The sequence below is a fragment of the Caloenas nicobarica genome, chromosome 10 (genome assembly GCF_036013445.1).
Source record: "Caloenas nicobarica isolate bCalNic1 chromosome 10, bCalNic1.hap1, whole genome shotgun sequence".
Classification (NCBI taxonomy): Eukaryota; Metazoa; Chordata; class Aves; order Columbiformes; family Columbidae; genus Caloenas; species Caloenas nicobarica.
Window position 1 is genome coordinate 12,177,290 of NC_088254.1, and position 12,927 is coordinate 12,190,216.

The window sequence follows — 12,927 nt, forward strand, 5'->3', positions numbered from 1 at the left end:
TTGCAAGGGGAATGCAATGCCTGTGGATTTTGAATTCCACATTCATCTTCAAGTCAGACTTGAAAAACTGAGAACCTGGTTTTTTGTGGGCTTTGGGAGAACAATTTCAGAGCTTCTCAAGAATAGCTTGTGAAAAGGTTTGGGATCCTTCAGCAGAGAAGATGCTCTGCAAATGGACAATATTTATCATATGCACAATGTACACACAAACACAAAACTGACAGAAAAGCTCTCTTATCTGTAAAAAAGAACACACTCCATTCGTGAAGCGCAGCTGCTCACAGCCGCTCCTCAGCACACGCTACCACCTCCTACCAGAGTGAAAAAGCTAGCCTGGGCGGGAGGTTAGCTTTCAGCATCTTTTGGCTAGAAAGTACTTTTTTAATGTTAGTGAGCAAGAAGGTTAATGGAGAAAGGACTTGGCGTTGTTTGACACCTTTGCAGTGCGAGGAAACGCGGCAGCAATGCCCTGGTGTGATCAAGCCCAGATTCCTGCACACAAGATGCCTCAGCAAGCTATAGGTTGTGGAGGCACGTATCTCTGGGCGGCTGAATCACCACCTAGGAATATTAGAAAATTTAAAAGGCAAATGAAAGAATATGGCAGGGAATACAAAGGGAAGTATGAGAATATCATCAGAGTAAATTATTTGGGAAAAGGGCTCTTAATGAGTCTTTCAATAGTTTTCTTGTTTTGGGGAAAGGAGATGGAACATGTCCAACCCTTTTTGGAAGTGCAGTGAAACTCCTCATTCTCCACAGCCTCTTCCAAATGCAGTCCTAAGTTATTTCTGGAACATTCTTCCAGAGGTATTTGGTTTTATTCCTATTCTAGACCCAGATCCATGACAGATGTCTGCAAAGTCATGCTGACTTCAGTGGGACATGGCAAGGGTGTGGGGGATGTGTGCTCTTAGATTTTGTGCTGGGACAAATATTCTAGTGAATTATTTGCTCTACTGACACTAGATATAATTTCTAAATCAGTCATGCAAATTATTCTGTTCCACAAAGAATTTGCAATTGTATGATTCTATAAATTTCCTGAGACCTTTAACACTCCCCTTGTAAAGGGACTGTTTCTTGAACCCTCTCAATACTGACTGCTCTCAGTCTTACAGTATGCTCATGGCATTACTAACTTCAAAGAGGAGCGAATAAAGTAATGAGGGAAAAGCCATAAGTTATATTTCCTTCACCCCTTGAGTTTTTATTTAAGCTCCCTTAACTCCTGCATCCTATTTCTCTCAGGAAGCTTCTTTTTGTAGTTTTTTTCCCCAAATACAAAACTCCTCACAGCAGCTCAAGTGACTCTGCCTTCCACACCGCCCTATAGTTTCCAGCCCTGGAATAACTTCTGACTAGCCATGATTTATCTGGCTGGTCAGAGGTTACTGTACACAGAAATGCAATTTCTTCCTTGCACTCACTCTGTCCTCCTTTGGCAAGTCCAGGTGTCATCAGCAATCTGCTGCATGCCATTTTATGGCCTTTCCTCCAGTATTTTATTCATCTGATGTTCCTTTTGCTGAGGAATGCTGCCTAGAAATGGCTAGAGGCCTTCTCTTTATATATATTTAATTAGTGTAACCGCTGATTTATGTACTAAAGAACTGAAAATTCATTTGCAATAGTTCTGTCCTTGCAATGCTGTTGGTGTGTTGCTTCAGCTTGACATTTGAAGAAAATGCCTTTCAATTCCTGACTGCATTCAGGTCTGGGATGAAGCTTCTCTCTGGAAATTAGTGTTCAAAATTAGTTGCTCTCTCTATAGTTTCCAAATTTTGAGTTACATTAAATACGACTAAGTTTTTGCATTGAGCTTTCTGAGTTCTGTGCTTTGATGACCCACCTGAGCCTGGCAACTGACAATCTCAAGGTCTCCTTAATTCTGACAAAATAAATTAATTTCCCCATGCTCCTGATACTGTTTTAAACAGAAGGCAGGAAATCTGTATGAAAGAAGCTTGTACTTCCTTTGCAAATCTGTTGCTATGCTGCTTCATCTCTTCTCCTGTTTTTTGATCAAGACCCCACAATAATCTACAGCAAAACACTCAGATCAGATTATAACCTACTTCTGCTGTTTGCTAGCTAAACCTGGTTGGGGAAAAGTCTGCACCACAGCTAAGCCTAGTCCAGAGTCAGAGAAAATACATGTACTTTTCTTTCTTTTTAATTAATTTTTTAGAATATAGGCAGTGACAAGGACAAATTTTCATATTTTACTTCATTTTATTCGGTAATGGCAGTGCTACTCTTTCTGCTGTAAACTTTTGAAAATATTTCTATTGCCAGCCCATAGTTTCTAAAAGGACATAACTGACAAAGTAGTTTTTATTAAATGATTGTAATTAGGAAAGCCTTGAAGATTTACAGTTTAAATAGAAGGAAGTTTCACCCACAAACACTGCTACTACACTGGCTACACTCTAGACCTGTGCTCCTGGAGAGAATGGGAATTTTTAGTTATCTCCAATGTAAGCACGATCAGGCTCAGTAAAGCCAGGAATCCAGCACTGATCTATGATCAAAAGGGCAGTTCAGAGTAACGAAAGGCATTTCCTCCAAAGGAAGAAGATACGGCTTCCATTTTTCTTACTAGCTGCTCTAAGGTACTCCAAAGCCTGATCTATGGCACTCAAGATTTACAGCATTCAAAAAAACCTGTGAAGCCAGGTACTTTTTTTTTTCTCCCTCTTTGAAATAAAACTGATGTTTGATTATCATCTGCAGCAAATATACATACCAACATTCATCAAATTAGGCCACTGGGTACACCGTTAACTCATTTTTAAAATGCTTCCAGCTTGGGTTGCTGGAGATGCACAGACGCACCATTACAGCTTCATAAGGCTAATTTTTAAGCACCAATTGGCCTAACAAAAAGTCAAGAATAATATCCCCCGTCAGTCAGCGCTGGCTGAGTAAGAATGAAGGTGGCACAATGAAGTCAGCCAGCCAGTGATCACATTAAAAAACAAGATCCTGTTACAGGAGTACATGGTGGGAGAAACACAAACAGGCTCTGAGCACTGCTAAACCACTGAAGAAACAACAGACAATTCTAGCACTGAGTATTATTTATTTTAAATATTTAAATTCAAGCAATTACTTTGCAGGCATGCTTTAATCTGACATGTAATTTAGAAAATATCTTCCAAGAACACACACAGAGTTTTCTCTGGCTCTTCCTCGGAAAACACCACAAATCAAGGCACATGTTAATAGTATTGAGCACAATTTTGCAGTGGGTCAAAAGATCGAGCAAGAACATGAACAAAGGAAAGGTTATAAAATTGACTAACTTCATAAGGTCCAACATTTACATTAACTATTTTAACTAAAGTAATATCAATAAATACATTCAGCAATACCTTCAACAAATATACCCAGAAATGTACATGAACAGCTTTCTATGCTAAAAACTCCAGAGTGCAATTAATTGACAGGCAGTGCTCCAAGGGCACGGTTACACTTCCACTGTGGCTACTGCAGTGTCAAGGCGGGTACAATGTCTTTTGGTGCATCAGCTGCAGACCCATACTGAACTGAGCAGCATCTTTATTTCCAGCTCCCACAGAAACACTTGCCTATGGCTCTTGCCCCTCTTCTTTCTCTCTGTTGTTTTTGGTTGTGAGCTTGAACACATGCCGCTCAGGCTGCCTGAGGAGCAGGGGGAAGATCCATACAACACACTATCCCAACTTTTTGCTATGTTCACAGATAATAAGTTCAGATTAACATTAAGCACATGATACATTGGCTCGCGTTTCATTACTTCAACTGTAGCATGTCACATTATGTCAGCCAAGGTCAACATTCAATGTGACATGATATGATCTAACACGATGCAGGGTTATTGCCTCCTGTGTAAGGAATCTCAGGCTAAGAAACAGAAATAGAACAAGCAGATGCACATAACAGATCGCTTTATAATACTCCTGGGAAAAAGAATCATTATTAAATGCATTGCAAATTGTGCCAGTATCCTCCTTACTGGATTCAGCTGGGCCTTCAAGCTACCACACGTCTTTTTCTTTTTTTCTCCTTTTTTTTTTTTTTTAAGAAAGACCCAAGGCTTGGCAAGTCAGTCAGATTGGTACTTGGACATCACCACATGAGGAATTTCGAATAATTCAGCGCACTTCACAAACTGTGATCGCTCTACTAATACCTTCTGCTCCCCTAGACTTCAGTGACCTCTGTTTCATGAATAATGTGAGTAACAGTGCTGAAAGTCCCAGAGGATCTTGACTCCACTGCACAATGTGGGGTTTGGGCCTGCAGAGTGACAAGCCATACGAAGGAAATGTTTAGCTGCTGTATGGGCTCAATATGTATCAGAGAAGGATAAAACTTTAAAAGAACTGATAAATCTTCTGGAGTTTTAATTTGTTTCCACAGACTGTATAGCTTCCAAGTTACAAGCTCTGTTCCCTCCACAGTTATACCCACAGAACTGCACCTGTGCTTTGAGGACAGAGCAAAACCAAAGTTGAACTCAGCCATGTGAGTTGAGTCAAAGGAGCTGGTTATGTTCATGCAATTCTGCTGTATGGCTATAACCTCCCTGATTTTATTCTTTGTGCATAAGCATAGCCAATACATGCAGCGTAAGATTGTAAGTATTCAGCTTTACACACACAAAAGCCAGATAGATTCCTAGAGAAAGACAAGAAATTCTCCTATTAGGTTAAACCTTTAGTTTTAAATTAGAAAGTAATAAACTCTCATAAACCACAATAGAGTTATCAGTGGCCACTGAGACCATTTAATATCTGGCAAAACAAAATAGTAGTGCTGCAAGAGGCCATCCTGTCTCTGATGTAGCACAAGGATGTATCATTTTTAGAACAAAGGCTAAGCTAATCGTAGCTGACTTCACATTTCTCTATTTTCTGTTCACCTTTGTAAACATGAAGGTAATGTTTTTCTTTTTAGTATTCTGTGACAATAGAAAACACAAGCATTATTTTATTAACCTTTAAATGCAATTTGGTTTTCTCTTTCCATTTCAGCTCTGGAGCTTTGATGTCTGAGTGACATTGGATATACCTTAAGGGCTCAAAAAAAAAAAAGTTCAATAGGTTTCATAGCCTCAGCACAAAATACAGAATAGGGAAAGAAAGAAAATAAAAAAATAAGTACATACACACATATTTCCCTCTTTTATGACTTTGAAAAGCCACAGCTGTCATTTGGTTCCTCGCTCTTTCCTCGGGGTAAAGATCATCCGATGAGATAGGAATGAGCATGGTAGAGTGCTTAGATTGGATGTGGAGAAGCTGATATTTTTACCTAGTCAGCTAGCATGAAAAAAAAAAAAAGCTCCCTCTGAAGCCCTTACCTATATCCTCAGAAAACTGTTCCCCAAACTCAGGGAAGGCTGACAACAACCCTTATCTGCACCAGCCACCTCCCATTTCTGTGTACTCTCCAGAAGCCAGCAAAAAAGTGGAACCTTGATTTTCCAAAATTGGGTCAATTCGTGACAAAGTTGAGCCAGAACCAAAGCAAACGTTAATTCAGGCCAGAAAAATCAATCCTTGGAGTAAAACATAAGGCACTGAGATTCCTTTGGCACCACAGTACCAAACCTTAATCCTAAATCTAACCCTATAATTACATCAAGACAACCTACCAGCACAGAAAACAGAACACAGGTTTAGACCCCTATTGACAGCAGCCGTTTCTAACACTGCAAGCAATAACTGGATTCTTGACCCTTTCAATGTCTATGTCCCTAACAGAAATGCTAAAAAAAAATATCCCAAAATGTACAAGTCAGAAGTGGGATTGACCATGCAACAAAAGTCAATATGAGACACTGATCTCTACTAACATCGGTTTTCCTGAATCCTGTGACCTGTGCCTTGAAGGATAAAATGAGCTCTGCTACCTTAACCCTCAGCATAGCTCTTCATATAGGTAACAGACCTATTACTTTTGCAAAAGACAGTATCAGGCATACCAACACCTGCCCTTTTAACACATCCCCTCCTTCTAGAAGCTCTCTCTGGAGGGCTCTTTACACAGTGGGCTCCTTACATAGTTAGTCTAGCAAAGATAAAAATGTCATTTATTTTGCTCAACTAACAGATCTCATGAAAACCTGCCGAAGATTTTGAACAAACATAAGATGGCTTGGTATTGTTCTGAATTAAGGCTTGACTAGCAGGACTGTGGAGGTGCCTCTTTGATCTTACCATGGTTGGGAGCTTTGTTTTGTTGTCTATGTTCCTGATATTCAAAAGAGAGCTTATTTTTAGGACACACTATTGCATCCTCCACTACAGAAAACAAGTAAATAATAAACCTGGATCATGTCCTGACAGCGGTAACTCAGTTCATTTTCACAAATAGCACAAGCTTCTGATATGGGAATAGCAGAGCAGCATAAGCCAGGATGGCAGGTGTCACTACAGAAGTGGCAAAACTCCACCACTTGATCTTTAAGACAAGGTTGCGTCACTTAGAGTTCAAGATATGAAACAGCTCAAATAAGTTTAAACTTTCGTTCAGAAATGAGGGAATGATCTTGCACCAGATTACTTGATTGCACTGACCCTCCTTTTCTTTGTTTGGATTGTGTTGAAAAACAATTTTCACTTAGATCCTGCCCTTATCAAAACAAATGGAGTCAAGCTACATATTGCATGCACTACTCTGTCATTTGTAAGCGAGCAAAGGCAGAAAGCAAAGCAGCAGGGTGATGTAGTGACTATAACTAATGTTGCTAAATATCACAACTTTTTTAGCAAGTCTGGCTTCTCTCTTCAGTAAACAAGAGACAGTCACTGATCTTGGTGACAATGAAGAAAAATCTGCTTCTTTGTGGAGGTGGGTGTATTTCACTGCCAGAATTATGGAAAATCCCATATCAGTGAGGTATTTTGATTTAAGCTAAAGGCAATTCTCTCCTGAGAGGTGGTAAATTCCCAAGAACTATATACCCAGGCAAAAGCTAATGTAAAGGATAGTTCTATTTCTTGCAAGGGTTTATAGAGAGGAAGCAGACATTTGCATTTCAATCCCACAATAATATTCACTGCAAGTCTGAAAAACAGACCTGAAAAACACCCTTTTTTTTTCTTTTTTTTTTTTTTTTCCCCAAGGCTTCCACCAGATCTGAGCAGACTATGATTTTTAAAGAGCATAATGAACATCTAGAAGTGCTTTGTAAAATTCCAGACTTCAAAATACTGTTCAGGAAAACCACACAGCTAAAAGAACTCAGATCAAAGTGTTAGTGGAAAAAGATCCAGTAAAGAAAAGCTAAATGAAATAAAGAGGCCAAAGGACCAAAAGCAGTGGCCATCCAAAAGGGAAAAATCCCACTGGTCATATTACCTGCACTGTTAATCGGATAGGGCAGTGTCAGTGCAGAAGTGGATAGGAACACCACTGTTAAGTGCCTGCCTGAACAATCCAGCATACTTAAAATATTCAAAATCCATTTCACTTTGAATTAAGAGCATTTTTTAACCTACAGAAGGTTTCAAAAAGGAATGAATAATCATGGTACACTTTGCCTGCAAATAGAATTTCTTGGCTCATATACTGCATATCCTAAATCTCTGTGTTTTCACATCTGTCAATCTTTATTATAAAAATTCCCATTCAAGCTAAATAGCTGTCTTCCAAGACCTCGTCTGCTCATGGCATTGATCCCCCAATTGAAGCGAGGCCTCTGCTGGAGATGTCATCATCATCTGTACACTGAACCGCAATGTCATATGCAAAGGACTATAACTTCAGGTAGGAGACTGGAAGATGGTATAGATGTGCTTTTAAGGAACAAAAAATTTCTTTCCATGTAAATGCCCTAGGCAAATGGACAGTAAGTACAGAGAGATGGAGATCATAAAAGCTACTACATGCAGAAGGATTTCAAAATAGATTTGTTTTTCAAAACTACCATGGAAAATAAGAAATCTTTATTGAAAGTGCTTGGTGTAATAGACCTCACTGCAGGTAAAATTTAAATTTGGGGTTTTAGGTTGCAGGGAGAGAAAATAGAAGGAAAATAAGAGGTGAAGTGTGATTCAGATGAAGCCACTCTTGATGTCAATTTGAATGAGATTATTGGCCAAAACCATAAAGACATTTTAGTCTGTGGAAGTGAGGCTCCTGTGCTGTCTTTCCAGTCACTGATTGTGCTAAGAAATTTTGATATTGGTTTGACTGATATTTGGTATAATGACCTTCAAAGCAGTAAAAATCATTCTTAACCAAAGCTACTTAAGTAAAGGCAGCATTGTCAGAGGATATGCCGCAATGCAGCAACAACCTCTGGGTTATTTCACCTAATGAGGACCATCCTGTAGCAGTAACTAGCCTGGAAAGGGTTGCAGCGTTCTGATATGTCGAGAGAACCATCTTGCTGGCCTTGAAGCAGAAAAAGTGAAGCAGTGCCGTGAACAAGCATTAGATTGGTGAAGGGGGGGAGAGATAGGATATTCCAAGAATTGGATTAGTTTTTACTGGAATCCTTTCATATCACCCGGATAGATGTATAAGCAGAAAAACAGAAATTGGGTAAACTCTGCCAAAAAGCATCCTGCCCTAGTAGCAATCTGCACAGTAAACTTGATGCTCCTGCTTCATCATACATTTTCCAATTCCAGTATCATTAAATAGTAATTGTTCTGCTCTACTTCCTGTTTTGAAAAATGCTGCTTTTTCCTCTGCCTTCATAACAGCCTCTTAAGTCATTTAGGTTTTAATACTCTCACAATGAATGGCTATGAGAGGGAACCTTGCTGAACTGTATACATTTATTTCAGGACTTTGAAGATGCCATCATTTATATTAGTTCGTAATTATTGTAGCTGTCACTTCCAACTGCCTCATAACGCCTCCGTGAAAAAGGGAATTACTAAAAGGAAAATTTTCAAAAGGATTCAAAGCTCCTATTGTGGTTGCTGGAAACAGCCAGCTACCACATTTAAGCGGCTAAAGAAAAAGCAGAGAGCTCTTTAAAGAGTGTGATCATGAACGACATTCTCATGGATGTTTGTGCCAGAACTAAGAACAGACTGTGCATCCACACCAGTGTAAGGACCACCTTTAAAACTCCACTTACAATGCATGTAAGGTAAGGAACAGCAATAACAGTTTATAGCATCCCAGCATTTTACCTCTGCAGGATACGGGTTCCTTATCCAAGTCCAAAAATGTCAAGCGAGTGCATGCGAATTCAGGTGAAAGCAATGCTTCAGTTTATAGAAAACAAAGTGTGATATATTCAGAAGTAGGACAGGGAGAGGTAGGATGTGGTAAGAAAATGACACACTAAAAGTGAGACTAAACAAGCAAGAGATAATTCTGACAAGAGAAAAAGTAACCAGATGAGTAAGCAATCTTTGACAGCCACCTTAGTGTTCAAATACTCTCTAAATGCTGTGTGTCTTGGTGCTATAAAGCAGGCTCCCTAATCTATGGTACATGCACTTTCCTACTGAACTCCACTGTGTACATGAAGGTGTGCACTTTGCTGCACTTGATGAAACAAGGTTTTCAATAAATCAAAGGCAGGGAAGGAAAAAAAAAAAAAAAAAAAAATCAAGAAAACGTCACTGAAACGGGATGGAAAACGCACCATGGCTACATTATGCCCCCAGTACCCCTCTGGTTGCTCAACCAACATTTCAGAAACATAACCAGAGCAGAAATGAGCATACCAAAAAATTCTTCACTGTCATCGCATTCAGGAAGTTCATAACTACCTTGTGGCGATGCACCGTTCATAGCCATGCTGCTTTGTAGCTGTTTTCTCCAAGCAGTATTAGGCAATGAGCACACGTCAGCGTGGCTCATCTCCAGCAAGGGAGTGACCATCGGTTCGCTCAGAGCAAGCCCTACGCCTAGTGACACACTTACTGCTGACCTTGCCAGCAGTTTGAGCCCCCACTCACAAGTTCAACAACGTCAAGCTGGACTTGCTGCCGAGAGGGCTGAGTCACCCGCTCGAGCGGTGACATCTGATTGCTGGACTAATCACACGTGTTTGACAGATAGCTGCCTGCCGCTCTGTTGCTCATTCCCGTCTACTTCTGACTGGAGATTTTGCGGCATCTTAACCCGGAGGTTTTAATAAAAAGGCAGAAAACCCCAAAGCGCTCTTTGGTGTGCTTTCTGCTGAGCCCCCAGCTTGTCAGTGCTGGGTCTGTAACACCAAGGGAGTTCACAAGCTGCAGAGGAAGGTAAAAGATCTCCTATCACAGCTGCCGTGCAGTCAGCAGTGGTGTTGAAAACTGCAAAAGAGGACCCAAGGGTAGGACCTAAGGTTGCGCAGCCTGAAATAAAATGTAGATATTTATTTGTAAGAACCTATAGACTAAAGGGAAGTGTAAGTTCAGATCACCACAGGTATTGCTTCAGATCTCAAAGGAATTAACAGCAGTTCATGTGCAGAAACCCTCTGAAGACTGTCAATGCATGTGATAAATCCCTCAGGAGCTACCAGAACCTGGTAATTACCTCAAAAAACTGGGAAACCCTGTCTTCAGCATGAAGGTCACTGACGTTGTGCCACCTTATTTTCTGCTGTTTTAAAGAGCCTTTAGTAAGACTAAAAATCTTCATCGCACATTCTCACATCAGCATGTTCACGCTCACTGAGACAAGGAAGAGTTGCTAAAAGCCTGCACAGTGAAAACCTCTCTGCCAAAATGACTTTCCCCCAGAGGGCAGAGGTCCCACACAATGGGTCCCCGCAGCTGCCCCTCCACCCTTTAGTCATCTCGTCTCACCCCTAGCTCCCCAGTACTGTGTTTAGCTGGCTACGAGCAGGAGTTCTGGGAGGTGGGTATGAAGACCAGATTTCCATGGGTGTAAGCAGGTGTCCCCAAACCAAACTTGGTTAATTGACCTGAAACCTCCAGAGTTTGGCATTCAGCAATTTTGGACACATTTCTCCAGCATTCTCATGTATGAAGCATCCATGCCCATGTTTTGGTAGCTGGGTGGCTGCAGGACAGACTCCGTGGGGAGAAGACAGGGCTGTCCCATGCTGGACGCAGCTGGTTCCCCAATGGCCCCACTCCAGGGGATGGGGTGAAGCTCACAGAGGTTGGTTTCTCAACAACCAAGTCTATTTTAATTTGCAATGCATTAAATTAACTTCCCCCAAGTCAAATGTGTTCTGCCTCTGAGGATAATTAGTAAGAGATCTCCCTGTCTTTAGCTCAACCCGTGAGCTTTTCCAGCTTATTATTGAGAAGGGGAGTGAGAGAGCGGCTGGCAGCCCAACAGGTCAACCCACCACACCATGTTTAGTAATCCCAGGAGAAATAGTTCATATGTTCCTGAGACGAAAATGTGGAGGTGTCATTATTCCCACCCAGAAATAAAATTAATTCTAATCAGTTATTCCTGGAAAAGCCAGCCTTGGCAGTGGCATTACAGCAAACACAACCTCCCTGCATCTGTATGTTTCTTGATAAAAGGAAAATACCAAGCTGATAAAAAACAAAAGGAGCCCCTAAGCAGGGAGTTAGGTGCAGAGATAAAGATGGGGGGAAATCCGTTGCTCTAATGATGAGACCTACAATGAATTCCATATTCATTTTGTTCTAACTTCTAATTGCTCATAGTGTGTTTTTTCACCAGTGTCTCGAGTTGTTTCAAACATAATCTCAAGCCTCATTTTATGACAGAAGACTGCCCCACTAAACAATTTTACACTCAGAGTTGACTTGGACAACAGACATTCATTTCCAACTACAAGTCAAATTTAACTGCTAGAGACAAGCCAGAAGAATAACATAACTGTGAAAAACATATTTTTGTTCAGAAGATAAGAGCTCTCAGATAGGCAAGACTTTCATAGGCCCTTCCACCCCCTTTCTTGGGTCACTGGGGATGAGAGGAGGTGATAAGGCCCCTGATCTTGCAGGTGGAAGAGGAAGGGCTTGGGGCTGCAGAGCAGCTCTAAGGAGAAGGGCTCTCCCTGCCGTTGCTGAGGTGGGAGGCGATGGCAACTGCTACAGTGAGGAGCTGCTCTTGCTGCAGTAAAACAGCTCCCTGCCTTGCCACTCCTTCCATCCCTTCCCTGCACAGTCAGGAAGGGCTGCACAAGCCAAAACAGCCGATCATCATCTTCTTGTCCCCAGGCAGACCTGACAGGCAGCTGCAGGCTGATGAAGTAGGCAGTGACCTGTTCTTCCAAGGCCTGGAGCTGGCTCTGCTGTTTGCCTCTTGGAAAGCAAGTGCAGACGGCTGAGTGTTAGCAATTAAAATGATGCAATACAGGACACGTACGGGTCAGAAATAACCTAGCAATTGGATGCTTGCACACCGTACTGCAGATAAGCCAGTACTGACAACACTTGAACTTTCATGTCTCTTACTAAGATATTTGCCACAATGCCTATTTTGTTCTCTGCTCTTGAAAAATCTGTATGTTGAGTTAGTCTTAGTGCTGATAGCGGGAGTCCTGTGTAGACACGGGATTTGCCAAACCCAGGAATAATGCAATTTGTGTTTGAAGATGTATCTTTCTGTTTTGTTTTTTAATTAATCTTGGAAGTTATGCAGTAGTGAAAACAGAGCCATCCCAAACAGTATGGTAAGGTAGACTAGAGGAACAGACACGGCCTGGGTAATCCCCTTCACAGGCTGTTTTAAGAACTTGTCTCGGCTGCAAAGAACTTTAGCACAACATTTAAATACAATTCAGGGTTCTGACAGAAAGCAAGATGTTTGGTGGAACACCCACCGCAATTTGGTTGTGATAAACTGCAGTGTGAGGCATTGATGGAGATGAGAACAGGTACAGCACCTGGCTGAAGAGGAGAGCCAGGTGCTTTCTCAGGTAAGCCTGCGCTGTGTGACGCGGGGTAGGCAGCTCTTCCTTGCAATACCAGGCACGTCTGCACAGCACAAGGTGAAGCCAAGCCGAGAAACATGACTCAATGTCTG